The sequence below is a fragment of the Myotis lucifugus genome, unplaced genomic scaffold (genome assembly GCF_000147115.1).
Source record: "Myotis lucifugus unplaced genomic scaffold, Myoluc2.0 scaffold_24, whole genome shotgun sequence".
Taxonomy (NCBI): Eukaryota; Metazoa; Chordata; class Mammalia; order Chiroptera; family Vespertilionidae; genus Myotis; species Myotis lucifugus.
This window is the reverse complement of record NW_005871072.1, coordinates 2164032-2177148: the sequence shown is the minus strand read 5'-3', so window position 1 is coordinate 2177148 and position 13117 is coordinate 2164032. Positions and strand designations below refer to the sequence as shown.

At 35.8% G+C, this 13117-nt stretch overlaps 1 non-coding gene across 1 annotated transcript; it reads left to right on the top strand.

Annotated features, from left to right (window-relative positions):
• The first annotated feature begins 5441 nt into the window (after positions 1–5441).
• LOC111825407 lies at positions 5442–5543 on the top strand. Its single transcript, XR_002828568.1, has one exon. It is a non-coding gene; the product is annotated as a U6 spliceosomal RNA (small nuclear RNA).
• The last annotated feature ends 7574 nt before the right edge of the window (positions 5544–13117 follow it).

The following is a 13117-nucleotide window of genomic DNA, read 5'->3' as shown; positions in this document are numbered from 1 at the left end:
TCCTTTAAGAAGAGGAAGAAGAAGAAAAAGGTAAAGATACAAATTATGAACAACAAATATGCATCTATCAACAAATGAATCTAAGAATCAAGTGAATAAATAACCTGATGTACAGAATGAACTGGTGATTATAATAGAATCAGGGACATAGAAAGGAATGGACTGACTATTCTTGGGGGGAAAGGGGGTGTGGGAGATGCGGGAAGAGACTGGACAAAAATCGTGCACCTATGGATGAGGACAGTGGGTGGGGAGTGAGGGCGGAGGGTGGGGTGGGAGCTGGAAGGAGGGGAGTTATGGGGGGGAAAAAGAGGAACAAATGTAATAATCTGAACAATAAAGATTTAATAAAAAAAAGAAAAAAAAGAAATTATATTTATGTATATGTATATACATTATATATATATATATATTAAATTGAGTCCTTACAAATTTTAAAAATATTTTTTTCACTTAGAATTAGAGGGTGGTCTCTTCGGTATGGAGTTCTAGGTTCAAAATATTTTTTTTCTTAAACTTTACCAAATTTATATATTTATTCTCCTCTATGAGTATTTTAGAATATTACTATTTATTTATTTATTTATTTATTTATTTATTTATAATACATTTTTATTGATTTCAGAGAAGAAAGAAGAGGGAGAGAAAGATAAAAACATCAATGATGAGAGAGAATTATTGATCGGCTACCTCCTGCACGCCCCACATTGAGGATGGAGCCTGCAACCAGGGCATGTGTCCTTCTGGTTTATAGGTTGACACTCATCCACTGAGCCACACTGGCTGGGCTCCAGTAAAAATGATTAAGAAAGGATTGGTAGCCAAGACCGGTTTGGCTCAGTGGAGAGAGCGTCGGTCTGTGGACTGAAAGGTCCCAGGTTCGATTCCGGTCAAGGGCATGTACCTTGGTTGCGGGCACATCCCCAGTGGGAGGTGTGCAGGAGGCAGCTAGTTGATGTTTCTCTCTCATCGATGTTTCTGACTCTCTGTCTCTCTCCCTTTCTCTCTGTAAAAAATCAATAAAAATATATTTAAAAAAAAAAAAAAAAAAGAAAGGATTGGTAGTTAATGAAATCCATAACAAGTAACAGGCCCGGTAGATGAATAACTGATTATTGCCCTGGATTTGTTTTATTCAAGTGTTAGAGTACAGTTTTATTTCTGAACAACTGACTGAAATATTGTATTCATACCAAATTCTAGTCATACACTGTTCCCACACCTTCTCTTTTCCAGAGGCTTCACTGAAATATTACTTTGTGCCACCAAACCTTATTTTCCCCAAAGTTTCTATTACTCATTTATCTATTTAAACCTGCCTTTCCTGAAACACATTCTATTTAAAATGCTTCCCAAACTTAAAGCAACCAGTTTGCTAGACAATTTTAGAGAAAGAACATTGTTTGAAAATTATGTAATATTTTAGTTGAAGTTCTGCTATTGTTTCAAAATATCACCCTGTTTTCACATGCTGTTACACTTCCCTTCTTTCATAAAGGAAGACATAATGACAGGCCTTGTCTGAATACTCGCAAGGTTCAGTACAAATGGTGGCCCACATACCATATGTACAAATATATCAAAGTTACAAGTGAAGTTAACAGGTTGTGAAATGTAGTATATTTTATCTTTCTACTTCGACAAATACACCTTCAAAAAGTCCTGGATAGTCAGGTTTGCGTTTGAAAATACTGAATTTCTTTTAGTGCCAGAAAGGTGTCTCTCTCCATGGTACCAGGGAGACAGCCAGCCCTGGCCTCTGGCCTTTCCATTCCTGGCGCCCTGCTGCAGTATGAGAATCCTTGAACACATGCCTACATGACCAAATGTTGTTCATGTACTCAGAAAACAGGTCCTTTTGGCCACTATCAATGAGGACAGGCCTGGGTATAGGCCTGGGTATAAGTCCATGCAGACTTGAATAATTGTCTCAGAGCCAATTGAATTCAGAATTTCAGTCTGAGGTGCCCAGAATTGGAGGTAGGGGCTCTAAGTGGGGATGTTCCTGTGGCCTACGAGGAGGGGTATGTGTAGAAATGGAATCCAGTAAGGCTCCCAAAAAGGTGGCTGATGCATTTGACATTTTGCCAGGGAAGTAGAAAGTAGTGCCTTGTCATGTGGGGGCACTTATGTTGATGGAGTGGTAGCCTCCCAGTGCAATATGGGTAAACTATCCCAATATCACGGGACAGAAAACTCATAGGTGGATTTAAGATAAATGAAACATTTAGTTTATCAACTTAAATTGAAACGCACAGAGAAAAGTAAGGAGAAAGATATTGGGGAGGTAAATATACATAGAAAAATGTATTCATTGCTCAAATAATCACATTGTCTGAATCCTGAGTTATGTGATGTTCATATGTTTTCTCACTCACTTTTTTCTCTCCCCACCATCGGCTTTTCTGCAGATGGTTTGGTTACAAGAAGCAGAACTGAGGTTTGAGCAAAGGGGCTCCAACAGATGGCCAATGATACATTCACATTTTCTATTATAATAGGTAAAAATATGCCTTGCCAATAGCTGCAGTTTGCCAATTATCCTGCTGAGTAGTTATGAGTTTTAGCTTCATTTTTGGGGCTGAGCACATATGGGCAGAATGCGACCATACTGAGTCTCACCAATGGGTGGCCAATTTAGGGGAGACATAGCTGTTGGCCCAGATGTGACATAATCATGACTTTTTTTTTCATGTCTATTAAAAGAGACACATTTCTTGCATCAAATTTTCTCTTTATTACTATTATCCTTGTTGTTTTTTATATTTAACTTACTGTACGTTTAACAAACTTCTGGAATCTAAGTCTCTTATGCCACCAGCACACTCTGTATACTTAAAGCATCCGATGAGAGCATCTACTAGTATATATCATGAGCCAATAAATTACTTATTATTTATGTTTTTTTTCTTATGAGTTTCACTCTTCTAATTTTTTTCTCATTGTTTATAACAAAACTAGATATTTCCAACTAGTACAGTGGTCGGCAAACTGCGGCCCCTTGAGTGTGGCTCTTCCACAAAATACCACGTGCGGCCGCACACGTACAGTGTGATTAAAACTTCGTGGCCCCACTCAAGGGGCCAGAGAGCCGCATGTGGCTCGCGAGCCGCAGTTTGCCGACCACTGAACTAGTACAGCAATTTCACATCACATCTTGAGATTTCCATATCCTTTAATAGTAATAACTGTTTTTGGAATGGATTTAATGATAAAATTATTCATTTTGTTATATAAGTAAAAAATAAACTATGGCATTTTGAAAACATTTTTTAGAAGATATTACAATTTAAGGTGGAATAAAATCTAAAACTGCTACAAAATTGTGGCACTACTTTGTCCTTATTTTTCTTCTTCTAATCCCTTGACTATTTTTTTCTAATCTGCTATTAAGTTTATAGCCATAACAAAACACAACATTGCTTTGATGTAGACAATAAAGTAGTCAATAAAAATAATCAACATCCTGAGTTTTTCTTTGCCATTTACTCTGAAATGCTCTAATGGAGAAGTACAAGTTTAAAAAAGAAAAGGAAAATATCAAACTTAGCTCTGTCACTCTGCGTTAGCAAAGGTAAAATTTCAGCAGATGAGAAATGTTTTAAATCAGAGCCAATGTAGATTTTATATAAAATATGTTTATTGTTTCTTTTAGTAATAAAATAAATAAAGATAATTTTATACTTAGATCATCAGTGATAAGCATTTCTGTAATTGTAATTCATGGCATGCTTTTATTCTAAATACTTATCAGATTCTATTAAACATTGTTTCTTTCCATTTTACCTTTCAACTAGATGTGAACAAATAACTTTTGAATATTTAGCAGTTTCTGTTTTCCAGAAGATCCTCATTAGACCATATTTAGCTAAAGCTGTTCATGTAGTAAATGAATGTCTGCCATTCAGAACTAACACCCGGCAACAGAATGTTACAATAACTTCTTCTATTTTTACTGCAATAAACATATTTTAAGTTCATAGAGTTTTGCAATTATTTATAATAAATTCTTATACAATTAATTGATCACAATTTACATGAGGTGATTCTTTATTTGGGTTCTTATTTGCATTAATTTACACCCATATATTCACATGCAAATAAGCTTTGTATAATTATTTGTGTGGTAGAAAATGGCAATATCAAGATTTATTAGTATAATTAGAACCAATTCAATAGCAGATGTTAGTTTAATTCTTTAGTTCTTTAGTTTACTTCTTTTCTATGATAATTCTGGAGTAGGGAAGCAAACTAAATCTACCTCATATTTTAGAGTACATTATCATCTTTGGTTGTAAAGCCTAACCTCTTGTGTTGTTGAGGGAGTATAAATTATGGGTTCTGGGGATACTGTAGTGAACAAAACCACCATATTCTCTGCCATTATTCTAGTGGTAGAGACAGAAGAATGACAATAAACTTTTAACCTATGCCAGTCAGTAATAAGTGCCTCAGAGAAAGATAGCGGTGAGGTGATGTGAAATGCTGGGGCAGGACAAAAGTGCACCATGGTAATAAAATTACTTCCTCATAAGCTAAGACATAAGAAGAGAGTGAACAACACATGATGCTATGAAAAAGTAATGAGCATTAATAATCCTTTATAATAAAAGCCTAATATGCTAAGTGTCCGGTGGTCTAGTGACCGGTCGACTGTTCAACCAATCAAAGCTTAATATGCTAATGCTATGCTAAGGCCACTCAACAGCTCACTATGACGTGCACTGATCACCAGGGGCAGACAGTCGACTGGTTGATCAGTCGCTATGATGTGCACTGACCAAGAGGGGGCAGACAGTTGACCGATAGACCAGTCGCTATGACATGCACTGACCACCAGGGAGCAGTTGCTCCAACTGGTAGGTTAGCTCGCTGCTGGGGTCTGGCCGATTGGGACTGAGCAAGATGGGCTAGACACACCCTGGAGCCCTCCTGCGGTCCCTCAGCCTTTTCTGCACACTCTCACAATCCGGGACCCCTTGAAGGATGTTGGAGAGCTGGTTTTGGCTTGATCTCACAAGTCACTCCCCTCGGGAGGGCGCCAGATGCAGGGCTCATGGCTGGTGAGCATGAGCCTCTCACAATCGGGACTGATTGGGTGCAAGCCTGTGGCAGGCGCAGTGGGGCCGGGATGAACGGGAGCAGCAGGTAGGAGCTGCAGGCAGTCTTGGACTGTGGGTTTTAGCCTGATCCCCACAGACCACCCTGAGGGACCCAACCAGTGTATGAATTCATGCACCAGGTCTCTAGTAACAATAAAAATAATAACAATAATTGTTTTAAAGGATAGAACTGATTTTTGTCTAGCAAGAGCTCTAGTGTGACTGATGTATCAAGATGGAGTTTTAGAAGATGAAGTCATAGAATGAGGATGGGAAAATAAGATTAAAACCTTAGGACATTGAAGTACTTTGGCTTTTACTCTCATTGAAAAGGGAAAATCAGGTGCTCACAAATATACTAAAATTGGAATAATGCAGAGAAGATTAACATGGCCCCTGTGCAAGGATGACACACAAATTTGTAAAGCATTCCTTATTAAAAAAAATGGGAGGGGGAGAGTTGTATGAATTAAAGCAAAGAAGAGGCATGCTTTTTCCTCAGTTTTTAGTAGGTCATTCTGGTTGCATTGCAAAGAAGAGACCCAGCAATGAATGACAGAAGCATGAATACCAGGTAGGCACTTTTGCAAAAATCCGGGTGAGGTATTGCACTATCTAGACCAAGATTAAAGTAGTAGAGGAGGAGGTTTGTAGGTATAAAGTACATGGATCATAAGCCCAATATTGTAAAAGTTGCATAGTCTCTTCTAGTTTCAGTATCCTCATCTATAAATTAAGGTTGTATATGCAAAATGGAGGTAATATATGTAAAGTGTAAGAAAAAAATACTGAAGTAAAATACAAGTTAAATAATTTATTAACTTTGTTTAATATTGCGTGTGGATAGAAAAGAAGATGAAATAAATACTAAAATTAAATATGATAAATATACTTAAAACCACTGAATTGTACACTTTTTTGTTTTTGTTTTTGTTAATCCTTGCCTGAGGATATTTTTCTGTTGATTTTTAGGGAGAGTGGAAGAGAGAGGGAAAGAGAGAAAAACATCTATGTGAGAGAAACACATCTATTGGTTGTCTCCTTCATGTTCCCGGGCCAGGGCCTGGGCCAGGGAGGAGCCTGCAACCAAGGTATGTGCCCTTGACCAGAATCGAATACAGGATCCTTTGGTCCTCAGGCCGATGCTCTATCCACTGAGCCAAATTGGCTAAGGCTGAATTGTACACTTTTAATCGGATAAATTTTATAGCACGTGAATTATGTCTCAGTAGTAAAATGAAACAAAAGGAATTGGGGGGGGGGGGTTAATACTTTTCTGAATGTTCCTTTTCATATAGATTTTTTAAAGCCATATTAATGTTTTACATACTAAAAATAAAATAAAAAAGAAAACTAAAAATGGAATTAAAATATAAATAAACAAATCACTACATTTCAAGTGAATAACATGACCATACAACACAGAAGAAGGGAGGAGCGATTAAGGTAACTTTGGAACACAACATTTGGCCAGCTGACCCTAAGGTTAAAGCCAAAAAGGACAATAAACAAATATTGTACTTCAGTCAGTACACTTGTTACTAACAAATGTGATTTAACAATTTTGAAATTATTTTAGTATATTCCAATATTGAGCAAATAGCTAAATATATTGTGGCTAAATAAGTTAGAGGTAGCAGTCCAAACACTTATATAGCTTTAGATGTAAATATAGCAAGAAAGAGGTAGATATATAATAATAAGATTTTAAAACAAAATAGTAAATACTATTTTAACTTTTATTCTCATAGTTTCAATTACATTTTATTTTTTATAGTCTACATTTCTCCCATTTCTCTTTAATATTTAGCAGTATTTTTATCGCATAAAATCACTTAACAATGACATATCTTTGATGACTATTTTACCACAAATCTTTTTGTTATATTACTAGAATTTACATTTCTACTCACTGAAATACAAGGGATTTTATTTGTATATCACTATAATATATAGCAGAGTATAATGAAAAGCTAGCAAATATAATGTCAGTTATATTTCATACTTCCGTGATTTTTAAAATCCAGAAATGATGATATAATAGGATCTCAAGAGGTTTTCAAAAAATAGCTCTATAGAATAGCATTTCTTGTATGAATTTATATTGATACCTTAAGAATATATTATGTTCTAAGATGTTAGGTAATAATATCATAAAGCAAAACAATCAATAAGAAGTAACAATTAAAAATCTAAAACATGAAGACAAACATCAACATTCAAGAGATACAGAATCTAGTAGTTCACAGGACTCATTTTATTTCATTTCTCAGTATATTACTTTGAAATAAAAACATTTCCTGACCTTCCTTGATGACATAGTCATTCTTAATCACTCTCTATCTTATATCCTTTTATAAAAATAATTTCTCACTGCATTCTTTTTGGTTTAAAAAATGTCTGTGTGGGGGTTGGGGGGGAGAAAAAAGTGACATACACAGGTATTTGAATATCAATGCAATAAGAAAACACAAAGCATTATGAGCTTGGCTACCTAGCGTTATGAGCTTGGCTATCTAGAGAAGATAGGTGTGAACTGGGCAAAGAGGACACCAGCAATGCAGAGTAAAGTGAAATCACTGTTCTGACTGCCCCCCTTTTGTACAGTTCTGACTTTTGGAACCTTGAAAATGGCTCACATGTTCAAATAAAGAAGGTAATTATAATAAACAACAATTGGGGAACAATACTTGAAATGAAATACAAAGAAGAACAAAGCAGCTAACCATATTTTAAGTGACTTACATAACAGCAACTAAGGATAGATGGATGAGAAAAAGTAACCAAAAAAAAGTTTGAGCACTGTATTTAATCTATTTATTTTTATGTTTTGTAAAATATTTTTTATTGATTTCAGAAAGAAAGGGAGAGGGAGAGAGAGAGAGAGATAGAAACATCAATGATGAGATAGAATCATTTTTTGGCTGCCTCCTGCATGCCCCACATTGGGGATGGAACCCACAATCCAGGCATATGCCTTGACTGGGTGTTGAATTGTGACCTCCTGGTTCAACCACTGAGCCATGCTGGCCAGACAACTTTATGATCCTTTTATATTGAAACTAGAGGCCCAGTGCATGGATTCGTGCACTGGTGGGGTCCCTCAGCCTGGCCTGTGGGGATCTGGCTGAAACCGGCTCTCCGACATCCCCTGAGGAGTCCTGGATTGCTAGAGGGCAGTTCTCAGGTGACATACCCTGGAATTGGGCTTCCTCCTTTCTGGTTCCGGGTGCATCACCCAAGAACTGCAGCTGCCAAGTGACTGCAGCTAGGCAGCTCTTGCATTGAGTGTCTGCCCCCTCGTGGTCAGTGCCATCATAGCTACTGGCCAGTTGGCCAGTCGGCCGGTTGCTTAGGCTTTTATATATATAGATACTTGGGGTACAGGTCTCAAGTGTACAACTCAATAAAACATCATCTGCACACTGCATCATGTGCCCCTTGCCACAAGCACACTCTCTTTCTGTCCCCATTTCCCCCTTTTTGCCCACATCCACCAACCCTCCCCCCCTTTCCCTCTGGCTATAACCACACTGTTGTCTGTGTCTATTACAAATGTGTATAATACCAAGTGTTGGCAAGAATATAGGTTTATAGAAACATTTATTAAAGGAAGTGCAAACTAAAATAATTTTCTGACATCACTTTGTCCAATCAGAAAGGCATGTGCTTTATACTTATAATTCCTATTTCTGGACTAACTTTTTAGTGAAATTCTTATAATTTTATTAGTAGGTATACACAAATATATTAACATTATTATTGCTTTTGGTAACAGGTAATTGAGTAACCTAGAAACCTATCACTAGATGACTGAAGTAGTAAAATGTGGTTGATGTACATTGTGAAAAACTGCGAAAATTAGAAAAAAATTAGATATTGTTAGAGCTACATAGATAATTCGTATAAATGGCTGGCTGAAAAATATAAGATTTATAACAGTGTCTTTTGTGTAAAATATAATCAAGTAGCTGTGAAAAATGCAAATTCTATCTAAAGTTTCTATGAGGGGAGAGCAGTAAGACTTGGAAAGAACAAAATTTTACCAAAGAAAGAGAGAAAAAAGTAGCAGGAACCTAACATTGTCTGCTGATGCTAATTTTCTTTGAATTGAGAATTATGATAAATTAATGTTACACATTGATGTCTAATTAAAATATAATCACCAACCAAAGATACTATCAGCATTTCTGATGTTTTTGTTAAAATCATTATTGTACAGATGTTCTCTTCTAGTTGTTAAAATCAAAATTGTATTTGATAATGTATTTATTTGATGGTTTCCAACTATTCATTGTATAGTATTTAAAAATTAAAGAAGAGCCAATAGAACATTTTATTTTTTTCCAAAAATAAGAATACCTATTAAAATGTTTGTGGCATAAGACCCAGTTTTGATAAGAAAATTTTTTCCTGGACTAGCACATTTTATTTATTATTATTATTTTTTAATATTTTTACTTATTTCAGAGAGGAAGGGCGAGGGATAGAGAGATAGAAACATCAATGATGAGAGAGAATCATTGATTGGCTGCCTCCTGCACACCCCCTACTGGAGATTAAGCCTGCAACTGGGGCATGTGCCCTTGACCGGATTCGACCCTGGGACCCATCAGTCCACAGGCTGACACTCTATCCACTGAGCCAAATCAGCTAGGGCTGGAAAGGCATATTTTAAACTTGACTTTATTTTTTCAAAATAAATGATAATATTAAATGACATTTTTAGTGCCCAAAATATATTTGCTAGTGTTGAAAAACAAAAGCATCTTAGATAGAATTTTGGTAACTTAGAATGGATTAAAATGACTCTTTCAAGCCACTAAAACTTTATAGATAGAAAGTATGGCTAACATTTCAGGTGTTAATTTCATCAACCAACTAAGATGCAAAAATCAGAATTTCCCAAAATGTGATCATAAATGGAACATAAATGCCTTCTGGAAATAAGTAATGTATATTTAAATACCTTTGGGAAAATGAAGTACCTCAATTTCTGAATATTCAACATTATTAAAAAACTAGAGGCCTGGTGCACGAAATTCATGTACGGGGGTGGGGGGGGGTGGGGGGGCAGAGTCCCTCAGCCCGGCCTGTGCCCTCTCACAGTCTGGGACCCCTCGGGATGTCCCCCTGCTGGTTTAGGCCTGATCCTATATAGATAATTCTTTTTTTTTAAAATATATTTTATTGATTTTTTACAGAGAGGAAGGGAGAGAGATAGAGAGCTAGAAACATCGATGAGAGAGAAACATCGATCAGCTGCCTCCTGCACACCTCCTACTGGGGATGTGCCCGCAACCCAGGTACATGCCCTTGACCGGAATCGAACCTGGGACCTTTCAGTCCGCAGGCCGACGCTCTATCCACTGAGCCAAACCGGTTTCGGCTAGATAATTCTTGAACTATCTAAATTAACCTATCTATACTTTTATAATGCATACCTTTTCAAATGCATTTGTTGTTTCATTTACATTTATTCAAGTATATTAATATTTTAATACCTCAGTATTTTGTATATATGAAATATTTTAAAATATAAAAATCTAATAACTAAATTTTTAAATATTAAGACAGAAGCTGATAGAGAAATAGAATGAAAAGAATCACAGCTAGCTCAGAGCACAGAAAAAGAAACTACATAGATAATTTAAAGCTCAACCATCTCATTTGCAGAAAAAATAACTCAATGTTCCTATTCAATTCAAGGAATGTCAGAAGTATCATCTTCATATATGAAGGTCAACATATTTTATTTGTAGCTGCTTGCCCCTAATATAATTCTGACTTCTTTGCTTCAAAGAAAAATCCATATATGCTATAAATCAGAGTTTTAGTAAATGACTAAATTTCAGCTACAGATTTATGAGATGAAAATGAAACTATTAGTCACATACACTCAAGATATAGATCTTTTCTTCAGGAGATTCAACCAACTTACCTTAAAAGTTTAAATCATTTTGGAAAATTTTCTATATTTCATTAAAAATTTGAGTTAAAACCTTAAGAAGTATATTTCAACTAATCCAAAATTTGAACACTTGTAGTATATTTATTTTACACACAACTCTATTAAAGGGAATATTTAATAATTCATTAAAATTTAATCAAAATAAATATTTAAGAGTCTTGTGTTACAAAAATGTTTGATTGCAAATGTATTCATGCAAAATGTATATACATTTACTACTTGCAATTTTGATTATTTAAAGCATGCATTTCAATTTGTAACTTTAAAATTAATAATATGTAAATAAAGATTTCAATTGCACTCTATAAGCTTAAATTATTATACCTGTAGTTAAAAAATATTTCAGCTAATAAATTAAAGCTATTTCCATGAATACATGGAATAATTACATTATTGAGAAGTCTAGGACAAGTTTAAAGTATATTAAGTAGGTTTTTCTTATTAGATTTAAGAAAATTCAGCAAATGTACTCTAGTAACTTGGTTATAGATTATATGTACCTGAAATAAATAAACTAAAATACAAATCAAATTTTAAAAAAACTGTCCCTGATTATATGCAATGCAATAGTAGAATTTTTAGCTCACAGTACCAGCTATTTATTCTTCTACTCTTTATGTTTAGAATCTTGAAAAAATATACTTTTATTTAATGTGGGTATAGGTACAGTATTTTTTAAAATCTTAAATATATTTTATCTAGGTTATTTTGCTGTGCTTTCTCTTATGCATACAGTTGATGAGTCCTACCTTTCCTATGATCCTAACCCTAGTATTTAATAGGTGATGAAAACCACGCTGCTTGCCCATACAGGGGCTACCTGCAATATTAGTCGCCACTACATAATGCCATTTCTCCAAGAATTAAAATAGAACACAGCTAGTTACTTAGATAGACAGATAAGCTTTTAAAATATGGGAACAACTGATTTCACTGAGTATAATACAAAGATGCGGGGGGAAAATATAAACCTGATCAGTGAGATATTTATTAGTACTTTAATCCATTTTGAAATGGGGGTTTATATTTGAAAAGAGTTTTATTTTTATGTTAATTCTATACCTAAAATTCATTTCTCAGGCTATCTTGCCAATTGGCTTCTGGCCAAGTTATGGTAATTAAATTCATAGAGATGAGATGATTGGAGAACTGGGAGGAGGAAAAACCAGGACATGTCTTTCAGGATTATGGTTGCTCTCAGACATCTGCCCTCTACATTATGTAGTGGTTCTAGTTCCAATATAAAATGTTCCATGGGAAGTAGATTTTATGAGGTAGTTTACCACGCAGATTGTGTTAATGTGTAAAGCACCCCTGCAAACAATCCTGTGGAAAAAGAGACAGGAAGCAGGAGTGGGCAGATTGACTAGCTAAGCTGTGATGTAGACCCAGCAACAATCTTGACTGACTGCATGGGGAGATTTGGAGCTATAACATTCCTTCAGTGTTATCCTGAATGGGCCAAGGTGATCATTCTTTATGTGCTCATTTAATCAGTTATTGGATGTTGGTTTTGTGGGAAGAGATGTGACTTTGGGAGAGAAAAGACTGGGCACCTGGAAAATCTCAGAAGGACTTTCAACTGAGGACAGTCTGCTTAGAGCCCATCTAGCATTTGGGACAACTGGTTCTTCACTGAAGGGAGATCTGGGGAATGGATCCCTGTTCAACAAAGACCGCTCTTAGTGTCAGTTTTTCCAGAATTCTGAGAAACATCTCTTTCTGGAAGATATATAGGAAATGAATCATATTGGGTTGAACTACTAATCCAATTGCTGGTCTCAGGGCCAAAGTTGAAACACATCATCTCCTGTCTCCTCCACCCATGCTAGACTTTCCCCACCCTAAGTTAGAACAACAGCTGGTGTATCAATGCATTAGCTAGAGATGAAATCAAACCTTCATTTCTGTGAGATTTGAGCCCCCGGCACCATTCCTTTCTGTAGTTGCTATACTTCTGCATTTGCTGTCAAAAGACATACAAGAGCTGTTCAAGAGAACCACCGGGTACCTAATACCTTCCCCGTCCCTTTCACTGTGTGAC